This window comes from Hemicordylus capensis, chromosome 5 (assembly GCF_027244095.1).
Source record: "Hemicordylus capensis ecotype Gifberg chromosome 5, rHemCap1.1.pri, whole genome shotgun sequence".
Lineage (NCBI taxonomy): Eukaryota > Metazoa > Chordata > Lepidosauria > Squamata > Cordylidae > Hemicordylus > Hemicordylus capensis.
The window spans coordinates 119454015-119467556 of record NC_069661.1 but is presented as its reverse complement, the minus strand read 5'-3'; the positions used below and the strand labels follow the sequence as shown (position 1 = coordinate 119467556).

At 42.8% G+C, this 13542-nt stretch overlaps 1 long non-coding RNA gene across 1 annotated transcript in view; it reads left to right on the top strand.

The window, feature by feature from the left end:
* Window positions 1-3941: 3941 nt before the first annotated feature.
* The window catches only part of LOC128326424 (uncharacterized), a 43650-nt gene continuing 34049 nt past the window's right edge, over window positions 3942-13542 (top strand). The window contains exons 1-2 of the long non-coding RNA XR_008308040.1: window positions 3942-4038; window positions 4145-4208. This is a non-coding gene — a long non-coding RNA (uncharacterized LOC128326424). The remainder of the gene's footprint in view (window positions 4039-4144; window positions 4209-13542) is intronic.

The window sequence follows — 13542 nt, the reverse complement described above, 5'->3', positions numbered from 1 at the left end:
GAACCAAACCAGGGGCTGGCTTGGCGGAGGCCTAAACTGAACCGGTCTGGTCCAGTTCAAATCCAGTTTGGATTTGAACCAAACTGGGGAAACTGATGTTGTGCACACCCCTCTGAACCAGCACTATCTTCTGGCCAACTGTATTGGTGGAACTTGAAACAAGAACTTGCATTCCCATTCTCTCCCAGCTGGCTGTGCTCTGTGTGCAATTTGAGCAGCTAGCTAGAAGAGATAAGGTGAATTGACTTAGGACAATTCTTCCACAATGACCAGATGGTCTTGGATTGGCAGCATGTTTAGCTACTTTCCTGCATGCACACAACTGATCTGCAGCCACCCAAATTAAGGTAGCTTACATACAGTGCAGCGAGCTATGCACCTAAGAGTGATGCAAGCTTGCTCACTGTGCAGGACTCATCACTCCACCAGCGTTTCTAGCGAAGGTGGAAGAGACGCAGTGTGAATGACACTGTGCATCATTGCTGCTCCACCCAACTCCCACTGGGAATGCTGGGAGTCAGGCAGAGCAGCGATAATGTATAGCATCATTCACACAGCAGAATCTATTCCACCATCACTAGAAGCATGGATGGAGTGGTGAGTACAACACAACCAGTGAGCTTGCATTCCTCTTGGATGCACAGCTCCCTGTGCTGTAGGTAAGCTGGTGTCCTTATTTCCTCAGGTAGAAGTCACTGAGGAATCCTCAACCAAGTGCGATGACTCATCAGTCCCAAAACATAGGCAAAGTTTCAGCTGCCTACTCTGGAGGATCTTGGCTATGTTCCACTCCTTTAATCTCACCATAAAAATTAAATGATTCCTACAACATTTCATGAAATTTAATAGAGCAGTTAGATTAGACACAGAGGGTCAGATTCTGAATGCACTCACCAGATGCCAACCCACAAGCAGAACTGTATTCAGTGCACAGATGAAGAAGTTTCTCTCTCGTACTTTTAAAATAAAGCTAACTACGTAAAGTTTATAGGCACTAGTAGGAGAATAAATCAATTTAAGCTTGTGTCACCCCCATTCTTTACAGTTTTGTAACAAGGTGTACTTTGTTAGATTTTAATCTGCATACATTTGAGACTGCAAAAGCTCTTCAAAAATCATCTTTTAATGGCATTGCAATTTATAGACAGTAACTAATTTCAAACTTCATAGCACTTGGCTTTTATGATTATTTCAAATCATTTAAATGCAAATGAATTTCCAGAGAGAGAAAACATCGAAATGCCCTTGAGTGGCAACATGTAATAGAACTGCAAGCCGAAATCACAGTAGGAATTGGAAACAGCCTGATGGGGTTTGACGGGAGGTCTGTATAAAAAGTGTTTGCCAAAATCCAATTTACATTTCATTTCACATTATATTCTATTTACCCATTTTGTCATTTTAATATGACTTATTTACTTAATCCCATGCTGAAACCCAATCCTCCATCAGAAGAGAATGTCAAGGCTGGTAAGGAACTTGCCGTTTTAAGCATTTGGGAGGCAATAATAATATAGGGCCCAATCCCTTGAGAAAGTCTCCTGAACAGCTCTGTATTCTTGACAGTTCTCATTCACTCAGACGGGCTTGAACAATAGAACTTTCTGCTGCACTGAGCTCAGTGTGTCTAGAATATAATAGTATTATGGAGTTTATAATCTCCACGCAGATGAATATATGAAGCGCATGTGAAGATGGAACACAAAGCAATGAGTATAGGGAGGAGGTTGATGCCTCCTCACGTCTGAACCTGGCCAGACCCTAAGATCAGCTCTGAAGAATCTGTGTGCTGGCCTACAATTAACAGAATTTCAAAGAGGCGGTACAAGAAACAGGGCCTTTTCAGTGGTGGCATCACAACTGTTTCCTAAGAGGATTAGCTTGCAGTGGCAGCACTAAAAATGGGGGGAGGGGCAAATAAGGTCAAAGTGCATTTCTGGGTGGGTAAGCTGTGTCTGAAACAGAAATGGGGTTTCAGCAGAACCCACCTGAGTTCTGAAACAGAAATGGGGAGTAAACTACTTGCCTCACTCTAGAGCCACACTTGTTAAGCTGGCTTTCTTTCTTTTTGTCTTTATACAGATGGCTAAAATGGTCTTTTGGTTCTGTGACGAACGTGTTCAGGTGTTCATGTTTTTGTCTGAATGACTGTATGTACATTCATTTTATTTGTATCTTGCTGCTGATTTGTTTATATTGTTTGTATTTTAATTGGTTTGATACTTACATTTTATTTGGTATTTTGTAAGACACTTCGAGCCCTTTCTCACAATCAGTGAGAAAGGGCTCGAGGGAGAGCAGGGAGCAAGGCGGCTAGCACTTACTCCCCACAGATGAACCCTCTGTCATTGCTGGGTGAACGGATCGTTCACCCAGACGATTGCCAACTGCACCCAGGTTAAGGCTGGGAAATGTCATCCCGCCCCCTGGAACTCCCATAATGAACCACATAATGCAAGCAGCCGGGGCTGGCAGACAATCAAGATAATGGGACTAAGAGAGCACTAGCTATTCTAACCCCATTTAAGAGAGTGGCCTCTTTGCCTGGTTTGCCGCTGCACTGCTGCTGAGAGCTGCATGGCTCCCGGTGGTTCTTACGATCAGCAAAGACTAGGCTTGGCTTTCCTAGCCCAATTTAGGCTGATCGTAAGAACAACCTCTTTGCCATTTTCAAATGAGGGGGAAGAAACAAACCAGGATATAAATGCATCAAATGAAAACTGATTCCTCCCCTCCCCTTACTTGCCTATCGCTGTAGTGAGGGCCCTTCTCACATAGTGGCTGAAATCACTGGCTGACATCCAGACTAAGTTACTCAGTATTAGGGTTACTCTAAAGGACTACTAATTTCAATAGGATGTCCAATGAGTAATTAAGTCAGGATGTCAGCCAATGAGTAGACAATAGCAGATGGGCCAAGGAAGAGGCAGGTCCGGTGTACCCACTTCTTTCCCCTCCATCTGCTCATCAGATGCTATACTTTCCAGCCTCTGCTTTTCCTCAGGAGGTAGTGGGCTATCCAGACCCTTCTCCAGCACTTACTCCTTCTCTTGACTTCTTGAATGTTTGATTTCCCTCAAATCAAGAGCTTCTGGAGAAAGGTTAGATATGCAATTAATATGATGACTAATTAGATATTGCCTTCTAACCCATTGAATATTCTGCTTGGATTCTTGGATGGAGTGCTTTGAAATGAACACTATGAGTTAGTCTGGAGTTTATTAACTGCAGCAAAAATATTGATTGTGCATAAATGGTGTGACCATAAACCTGCACCGCATCAAAGGAATAGCTGACTAAAACTTTGAAATAATTATAATATGCTATTTATTATTTCTTATGTGCCTAAAAACCAAGGAGCTGAAATAGCAGAATTGACTGAACGCCTATGAGACAGCAACCACAAATAGAGACCTTTGAGGGAAAAGGTCACACTTTATTAACTTTATGAACTGAAGATATAATTTAAACATTAATACATATACATTTCTTCCTGTTCTAAATTCCTTTCTTTCTTTCTTTCTTTCTTTCTTTCTTTCTTTCTTTCTTTCTTTCTTTCTTTCTTTTTCTAAATTCCAAAATAAGAAGTTTTTTATTTTTAAAGGAGCAAGTTAGCACAAATGAGGCCTAGGTTATCAGGCAGAGTAGAGGGCCTTCAGTTCCCTGCTGTGGGCTGCTCTTCTACTGAATGCCCAGCATGGCAAGAGCTTCTACCGTGCGGTCTTTCACTGAGAGAGAACTGTCATTTTTCTTGTGGTTTGATGCCTACCATAATTTTTGCTGTTTGACTTGTTAGCTGCCTTATATGCACAATTAGACAGGTTATACACTTTAAAATCAATTAATGCCATAAATAAAAACTATTAGAGGCAAAATATTATGCAGTCACACATTACTCATGTGTGCCTTAACTAATTACATTCCTTTCCAGGGAAACCGTTGTTTGCCCACACTGACTGAGGAATATCTGAGAGGAATATCTGAGAGGAACTAAACTCTTGCCCATGAGAAATATTTGGAAAGAAGGGACCAAGAAAGGTCCGTAAGATTTACCCAGTGACTGTATCCAAATGGGACAGGGGCTATCAGCTGCATGTATATACAGTGAAATACTAATTAGCATTGCTTTCATATTTCCTTCCAGTAAAGCTAAATGAGTGTGAGACAACAATAGCTCATCTGTGTCCTCTGTGCTGTCCTGAGAACCTGTGAGTAGCAAGTGGGGGGAAGAGTGAACAATATGTCCTTACTAGAGATTCTCCCTCTGCCCTTCAGAGATAAGAGCAAAGCTTTTAAATTTGAATCATGCTGTAAACTCTGATTAAATGTAATCTCACTTATTCAGATCTGCCCCAGTACAAAACACCTTCCTGAGCTGTGTTGTCTAACCAACCTTTATGAATTCCTGCTTACTGTTTATACATGGGCAGTAAACATTTACTGTACATTTGGGGGGATTAGGGGAGGGGCCTTGGCCTTGGCTCAGTGCATAGGGTTGTCAAACATCCAGGTCTGGAGTCTCCAGGAATCAGTTGACTACTGCAAGGCAATCCTGGCGATCTTAATGGCTTGACATTATGCAAAATATTGCAGGGCCGGGGGAAACCCTGAGAATAGCTTCAGCCATTGTTCATTTGTTTATTATTTAAACTATTGATATCCCACTCCTCCAGTGCAATGCTGCTCGGGGCAGCTCACAAAAATGTTACAACATGATAAAACATAATAAAGCAATAGGACACTAATAAAATATATGAAATAATTGAAAGGATCCAGTTAAACTCAGGTTTCAAAGTGGAAAGTTACCGAGTTAAAAAGAATTAAAAATTAAAAAGCCACCAGATATAGCTGCAGATAAAATATTAAAGAGCCTCTCTAAAAAGATGGGGACAGTCATCCCTCACCAACCACGAGGGTTCCATTCCGGCAAAACCTTGCTGATGGCAAATTTGTGGTTAGCAAGGCATTACAGTGTATGGGAAATGGGGTTAGGGGAAACGTGGTTGTGAAAAGACTGAAAAATAAAGCCAAAAAATGCTCAAAAGTTCCCCAAACTCCTTTAAAATTGCCAAGAAGCAGGAAGAGGAGTGCACAGAGCAAACCTCCGAACATTTTTAACCCCCCCAAATCCCTAAAAGGTACTCCATCCAATTGGTAAAAATCACTTTAATTCACAAGTAGACAGCAAGGTCAACAAGAGGGATGAGTGGGTTGAACCTCTGCCCCACCTCCCCAAATCACACACACACAAAAAACCATCACACAAAAAGCTTGCCAAACCGCAGATACTCAGGTCATGGTTGGCGAGACCAGTCAGAATTTCCCAGTTGCGGATACTCGAAACCATGATTGGGGCAACCATGATTGGCGAGAGATAACTCTATTCAGAAGCTTTCTCCAAAACTCTGATAGTTGGCAATCCTATCAGTGCATCATGTGCAGAATGTCCCAGATTCAGTCCCTAGCATCTCCAGTTAAAGCGGGGATGGGAAAGGCCTCTCTCTGCCTGAGGTCTCAAAGAGGCATTACCAATCACAGGTAGGCCTGCCAACTCTAGGCCTATTCAAATGATGTTCAAAGCACATACAATCTGTGTGTAGTGCACACATAAGCCCTACCCAGATATTATGCAGAAGTTTGTACACTCATACATGTTTTTGTATGGATGACTGCATTAATTTTTAAAATGAGCCTCTCAAATGAGCCTCTCTCAAGGCCTCTCAAATGTACAGATAGGAGGTGTACTGCTGCACTTGTGTTCAGCATATTGTATGTGAATAACAGTACTGTGTATACTGTACACTTGTATGTGTGTGGAAAATTACATATGAACAGGGTTACAGACAGATCTGTATGCACTAGTGGTATAGCAGTGCTGATTGTGGCTTGTGTCTAAATTTGTTGGTGGCCCTTCACCACTGATGCCGCAGCTCCCCTTTCCACCCACTGGGAGGGGCCTCTGATGGCTTGAACTCATGTGGCAAAAAACACTATAGGCCCATTCACACATTATGTTCAACACTTATACAACAAATGTATAGTGTACACAGATACAGTCGTTCACATGTTATACTGAATGCAGGTATAGAAGTACACTTCCTATCTGTACCATACATTTGAATGAAGGGCCTGTATCCAGGTTCACTGGATACAGAGAGCTGGTCTTGTGGTAGCAAGCATGACTTGTCCCCTTAAGCTAAGCAGGATCCTTCCTGGTTACATATGAAAGGGAGACTCGAAGTATAAGCACTGTAAGATATGCCACTCTGGGAAGAGCATCTAGGCTCCAAGTTCCTTCCCTGGCATCTCCAAGATAGGGCTGAGAGAGATTTCTGCCTGCAACCTTGGAGAAGCCGCTGCCAGTCTGTGTAGACAATACTGAGCGAGATGGACCTATGGTCTGACTCAGTATATGGGCAGCTTCCTATGTTCCTGTGTTACCCATTGCTGCTGCCATTGCCACTGGTTGCCCACCACTGGCCTCTGCTCATCATCGCAGCAGCTTGCTTCCCTATGTTGGCCAATATAATGACATCATCACCGTGGCGCACTATAATGACATCACCGTTCCAGTGATAACATGTGCTGGACTGTGACACATTTATACCGAGTCATGGCTGGCAAAGGGAAGCCAGCCACGGCAATGGCAGTGGTTAGAGGAGGGCTGCAGGGGCCAGAGGGGAAAACCTACAGTAGTGCAGGGCAGACAGAAGAGGGGGGCTGCAGCACAGTTGGTGGGTGGGGCCTACAGTGACCCATGTGCAGAGCACATCGGCACACAATGGTAGATCTGCACGTGGTTTGCATATGCAATTATTCACATTGTCCCCACACCCCAGCCCCAAGAAAAACACCAACAATAGTATTATGAGTATAAGGGCCACAACTTTATTAATTAAATTAACTCAAATTAGCGGACTGGAGGAGGGTCAGCACTCCACTCCCCGACAGTGTGGGCCTAACAAAGGCAAGGTTCAGACTTAACTGTCCTTCCTAGCACCTTGCATGGGCGACACACCCTGACTCAGAAAGAAGCAGGAAAAACCCACTTCATAATCTTCATAGTCAACCCCCAAAGGGGCCTGGACAACTTCTAGGTCTTCACACATCCCAAGCCATGCAGCCCTGAGGTTTGTGAAGCACTGAAGCAGGTTTCATGGCAAATCAGCATTTCTGGGCTGCCAAAACCACAAGGGACCGATTGACCAATCTACCCTTCTAACTGCTCAAGGGTGCTCACCAATAAATCCCAACTACATCACCACCTAGCCTGCACTGTCCCTGCCAAGTGACAGGAAAAGCAGAACAGAGTAGGCGAAAAAACTCCCAACAGGGCAAATCCGCTGAGAGCCAGAAATGCCTATTCGGCCCCAAAAAGGATGACCAGCCAGAACTCATTCTACCCCTAGGGAAGGGAGGGAGGGAAACCGAGCAAAACACCCAACTTAACTTCAGGGCGGGGAGCTGCCTGAACGGTCATCCGAACCCTGCCCCTTAGATGCCATCACCCAGTAACTGTGTTCCTTGGGCCTGACTGGTGTGGGGCTGGAACAAATCACCCTCCCAGCAGCATGAGGCCTCAGGAGGGGCATTCTATGTTCAACACATGCACAGTTGTACACTTCTATCTGCATTTGAGGGGTTTGTACCCAGGTTCCCCTTTACGAATACAAATATGATGAATATTTATTTACGGCTTTTCAACAAAAGTTCCCAAAGCGGTTTACATAGATATAAATAAAATAAAATAAAATAAAATGGCTCCCTGACCCCCAAAGTTCTCACAATCTAAAAAAGAAACATAAGAGAGAGACCAGCCACTGGAGGGATGCTGTGCTGGGGATGGATAGGGCCAGTTGCTCTCCCCCTGCTCAATAAAGAGAAGCACCACTTTAAAAAGGTGCCTCTTTACTCTCTTAGCAAGGAACAATGCCCTGCCTATTCATCATTAAGCTTCTATCTGTCTGCCTTTGAGGGGCTTGTACCCAGGTTCCCTTTTAAAATGAATGCATGTAGAAACATTCACACAAACACATGGGATATGCACATGTAATGTAATGTCTGAATAGGGCTTCTGACCAAGCTGTTTCTGGGTATTCCCCCCACCCCAAAGAATTTCCTCCCAATCGTTTTGTATATTAACTAGTATGCCAACATTTGGTCAATTAATTGGTTAGATTAATCAGTTAAACTTGTTTAATTGTCCTGTATACATTTTTGAAGTCTACACACACACACACACACACACACACACACACACACACACATTTAGCTGTGGCTAAATGGCAGGTTGGTCTATAATAAGATAGCGATCCTGGATGCAAGGGCCAGCCTGCTCTGTATTACTGAAAGCTGGATGGGTACGCCGGGACAGATATATTTGTCTCAGCTGTGCCCACCCAGATTCTCAATGCAGCACCAACATAGGCTTGATGACAAAGGAGTTGTGTCAGTTATTATACAACAACTATTAATATACCACTTTTCAACAAAAGTTTCCAAAGCGGTTTACATCGATATAAATAGAGGAAATGCCCTCTGTCCCGAAAGGGCTCACAATTCTAAAAAGAAACATAAGATAGACACCAGCAACGGCCACTGGAGGGATGCTGTGCTGGGGATGAAGAGGGCCAGTTGCTCTCCCCCTACTCAATAAAGAGAATCACCACTTTCAAAAGGTGCCTTTTTTGTTCAGTTAGCAGGGGCAATTATGTAATGGTTGTATAAACTGCTTTCCCTAAGAAGCTCAAAGGAGTGTACAAAATGCAAATACCAATAACACACAGTTAAAGCAATTCAAAATGTCGCAATTAAGAACAGCAAAACATGGACAGTCCAGCAACAGATGGATGCCAAAATAAAAATGTTTTCAACTGGCAGCCATGAGGGAGTCTGAGGAATCTTCAGGGCAGAGATGCGAAGATGACTTGGGCAGCTGACATGATAACTCCCCAGCACCCTCTGTCTCCAAATAGAACTCTTTGGTTTGAGTTGAGAACAATGAAACAATTATAAAGATGGCTTGAACTCATGTGGCAAAAAACACTATAGGCCCATTCACACATTATGTTCAACACTTGTACAACAAATGTACAGTGTACACAGATACAGTCATTCACATGTTATACTGAATGCAGGTATAGAAGTACACTTCCTATCTGTACCATGCATTTGAATGAAGGGCCTGTATCCAGGTTCACTTTTAAAATGAACCCAGGTACACTCATTCACATAAACATGTGTGCAAGTGTACAGACATTTGCACACTCATAAGGCATAATGTCTGAACTGGAGCTTATGAGTGAATCTAACCAAACATAGATAAGAGGGCATTTTCAGTAGCAGTGGGGGTGGCATATCACCTCTCAAATACAGGTACAGTCTTTACATTCCCCATAGACTCTAATGGAATTACTTGGGGAAGAGGATCCTCATTACATTCCCCTCTCAAATACAGGTACAGTCTTTACATTCCCCATAGACTCTAATGGAATTACTTGGGGAAGCTTGCCCTCATCACCCACTTTCAGATGGCTAAAAGAGATCTCCAGGATCTATCCTGCCCCACGGGTACCCTACAGGAAGCAGCATCCCTGCCCCACAGGAGGTGTTTTTCAGGGAGCAGCATCTTTAATTTCCCACTCCATGGATGGGGAATTTAAAGACCCTGGCTGACATAGGTGCAACATTTGCACAGTTGTGCATGATTGCTGTTGTGCTAAAGAAAAATTTTTTTCAAATGCAGTGGAGAAATTGAAGATGATTATTTCCAATGTCCATCAATTGTGCAACTGTGTTTGCACAATTCTTGCATTTAGCTGCTAAAATGAGGGCTGTCAACTGAGCAATTGCATTTGCACAATTCTTGCATTTGGCGCAACAGTGCTCTTGTGCAATTGCACCAACTTTATGTTGCAACATGCACATAATGTTGTGCAATATATCAGCCATTGCTCCCTGGAAAATAAATGCTGGGGGCAAAAATCTGGGCTGCTGAAAACCAGGATTGCTAAACTCCTCAGAAGCTATAATGGAGTGGCTTTACTCCTTTTGAGATGATGGGGAATGAAAATGTTACAAAACTGAGTAAAATCATAATTATTGAGTAATGAAACAAATGTGATTTTCCCGAATGAATTAGTGAACGAATGCATTTCTAAATAATGAAAATGAATTAAATAACTAAATGCAGGGGAGGGGGAGGAGGGGAGACTTCAATATCCCTACTAAACAGTTGCAGGAATGCCAATAATGTAGAAGAGGTTATTGATCATTTTGAATTCTTTTCAAAAGTCACATCTGAGAAGAACTCTGGGAAGGAAAGAGAAGGGAAGATTAATGTGGTACTAGAGCATATCATCCAATAATACTTTATTGAGTCTGTAAAATGTTGTACGCCTTTCTTGGGAAATGGAGGTCATATTTTGCTAGTGATTTCCTGATTTTTTAAGGTTTTTTAAAAAGGCATTTGTATAAGGGTACAGTGCTAGGAGACCATAAAAGCACAAATAAGAAGACACCTAAAAATAAGAAGACACCTAAAATGCAATCACAAGCTTGGGGGTTTGTGAAGTCAATATGTACATTTTAAAAACCTGTAACCATCAGCTATCCAGGAACATAGAAGCTGCCTTATACCAAGTCACACCATTGGAGATCAGGTACGTAGCTTGGGAGTGCTCCTGGACCCAAAGCTCTCCCTGGCTTCTCAGGTTGAGATGGTGGCCAGGAGTGCTTTCTACCAGCTTTGACTGATACATCAGCTACATCCATTTCTAGAGGTGAATGACCTTAAAACAGTGGTACATATGCTGGTAACCTCCAGACTTGACTACTGTAATGCGCTCTATGTGGGGCTGCCTTTCTATGTAGTCTGGAAGCTACAATTGGTACAGAATGCGGCAGCCAGATTGGTCTCTAGGATAACACGAAGGGTCCATATAAGACTGGTTTTGAAAGGACCACACTGGTTGCCGTTATGTTTCCGGGTGAAATACAAAGTGCTAGTTATTACCTAGAAAGCCCTTAATGGCTTGGGTCCAGGCTATTTAAGACAGTGCCTCCATTGTCATGAACCCTCCCGCCTTTTACAATCTTCTGGAGAGGTCCGGTTACAGTTGCTACCAGCTCGTCTGATGGCGACTCTGGTCCAGGCTTTCTCTGTGGCTGCTCCAGGGCTTTAGAATATGCTCCCTGCTGAAATAAGAGCATCTTCTTCTCTGTTTGTTTTCAGGAAGACACTCAAGACGTTCCTGTTCTCTCAAGCTTTTAATTAGAATTTTAATCATTTTAATCATTGGTTTAAATTGTTTTTATTGGGTTTTAACATGTGATTTTTAGTATTAAAATTTGTACACCGCCTAGAGATGTACATATCGGGCGGTATAAAATATAATAAATAAATAATCAATTGGTCCATCTAGCTCAGTACCATTGTCTACACAGATTGGCAGCAGCTTCTCCAAGGTTACAGGCAGGAGTCTCTCTCAGCTCTATCTGGAGATGCCAGGGAGGGAACTTGGAACCTTCTGCATGCAAGCATTGCAGATGCTTTTCCCAGAGCAGACCCATCCCTAAGGGGAATATCTCACAGTGCTCACATATAGTCTCCCATTAAAATGCAAACCAGGGCAGACCCTGCTTAGCAAAGGGGACAATGCATGCTTGCTACCACAAGACCAGCTCTTCTTCCATGATTTGCTTATAATCCTCTGTTGTCACTTTAACATGTATCTATATTCTTCTATAGGGGAGAGTGACAAAAATGCCCTTCTCTGCTGCACTGGTGAATTAGTTGGGAAGTGCTGATAACCTGCTCCTCTTACTGCATGGATACTTCCTTCCTCTACATGACAACTAGTACTGGCTACATATCAGAAAAATGTCTACCCCCATAGTGGGTAGATTCCTTCTGTAGGGATCTTGGAAGAGTTTTCTTTCTGTATTAGGCAGTATATAAATTCAATCAATCAATCAATCAATCAATCAATAAAAAGTGCTGTTCTTGCTGCACTGGTCCTTCCTTGCTCTGTGTAGCAGCCACTGTATCCAAAATACAGACAAATATTGCCATACAGGCAAAATTACCATGAGTAGCAGGCCGTGTTCACTCTAAGGCATGCATGTGTGCATGTGCTCCCATGATTTTTAATCTCTGCTCAGTTAATTTTAGATCCCACTCAGATTGAACCAAGAAGATTCCACTCTGAACATATGTGCGCACACACTCCCTTTGATACTGCCACCCAGAACAAAACTCATTCCACACACAGATGGAAAGCATTAGAGAGAACACTGGTAGCAGGTATTAGAGAATGACGTGATATTCGATTTCCTTTTGCCCATTTCTAATGGGAAATTCCTTCAACTTCTTCTTGAACAGGAAGAGAGAGGAAAAATAATTTTTAAAGTTTCCTGCATTTGCAGATCACACTGTGTAATGATGCACTTAGGCTGTCACTGTGGGAACTTCTGTACCCTGTGGGCAACTGTTCCCTTGCCTGAATGCGCCACTGAATGATTAATATCATCTCAGTGAGGCATACAAGATTAGAAAGCCTCATGAGACCTCATCATTCTGGCTGTATCTCTTCAAAATATAGGATGTTCCAAGGTAACACCATCAGGACCAAAGTTTTTTCTTTTAACACAGAAGAAAGATCCTTGATACTAATATTTGGGGAACATAAGCCATAAACCACAGAGAATGTTGCTATTTGTCAAAACTGGGTCAAAAACTCCAGAATTCGAGGTATGGCTCATTTGTATCTACATTCATTTCACTCATGCAAGATATGTTCTCTCAGTACAGATTTCTCACATACCCAGAGGCAACTGACTATTTTCTTTTTTCTGATTAAAGTCAGTTGTTGGACATAATAGTTTAAATAGATCAGTGTCTTGGAATGGCTAGATTGATAGACTTGTACAAAGGGGAACTGGGTTCAAATCTACATTCAGCTGTTAAGCTCATTAGGCAACCTTGAACCAGACAGTCATGTCTGAACTTAGCCTGTTTCATAAGGTTGTTGTGAACACCAAATGAGACAGATTCTAGATATGCCTCTCTGAGCAATTAGGAGTGATAATGTGATAAATGTGATAATGTGATAAAACAAATACAGAGGTCGTCCACACCACTGGGCGGGCGGGGGAAAGGCTTTGTTTCACTCGACTTCCCCCAGACAGTTGGTCAAATGTTGGTAGGAGTGCCGTCTAGGCTCCAACACGATCCACATTCGGAGAGCCAGGACAACGCGTCCCAGCCTCTGGGAACCACACAATGTATGCACCATGCACCATGCACTGAGCCCAGGAGACCCATCTCTGTGTGTGGCCAGGCTGGAAGCAGCCCGAGCAGCAAGCCTGAGTTAAGGGAGCTCTTAACCTCGGCTAACAGCCAGGCTAAAAAGCCAGGCTACAAATCTTTAGAGCAAATACTTTAGCACATTTTATATTGCAGCCAGTCTGAGGTGCACTCATGTAATTTGCACAATAATCTTCAGGAAGTAATATAACAGAGTCATATGCAGTAAGTATGTA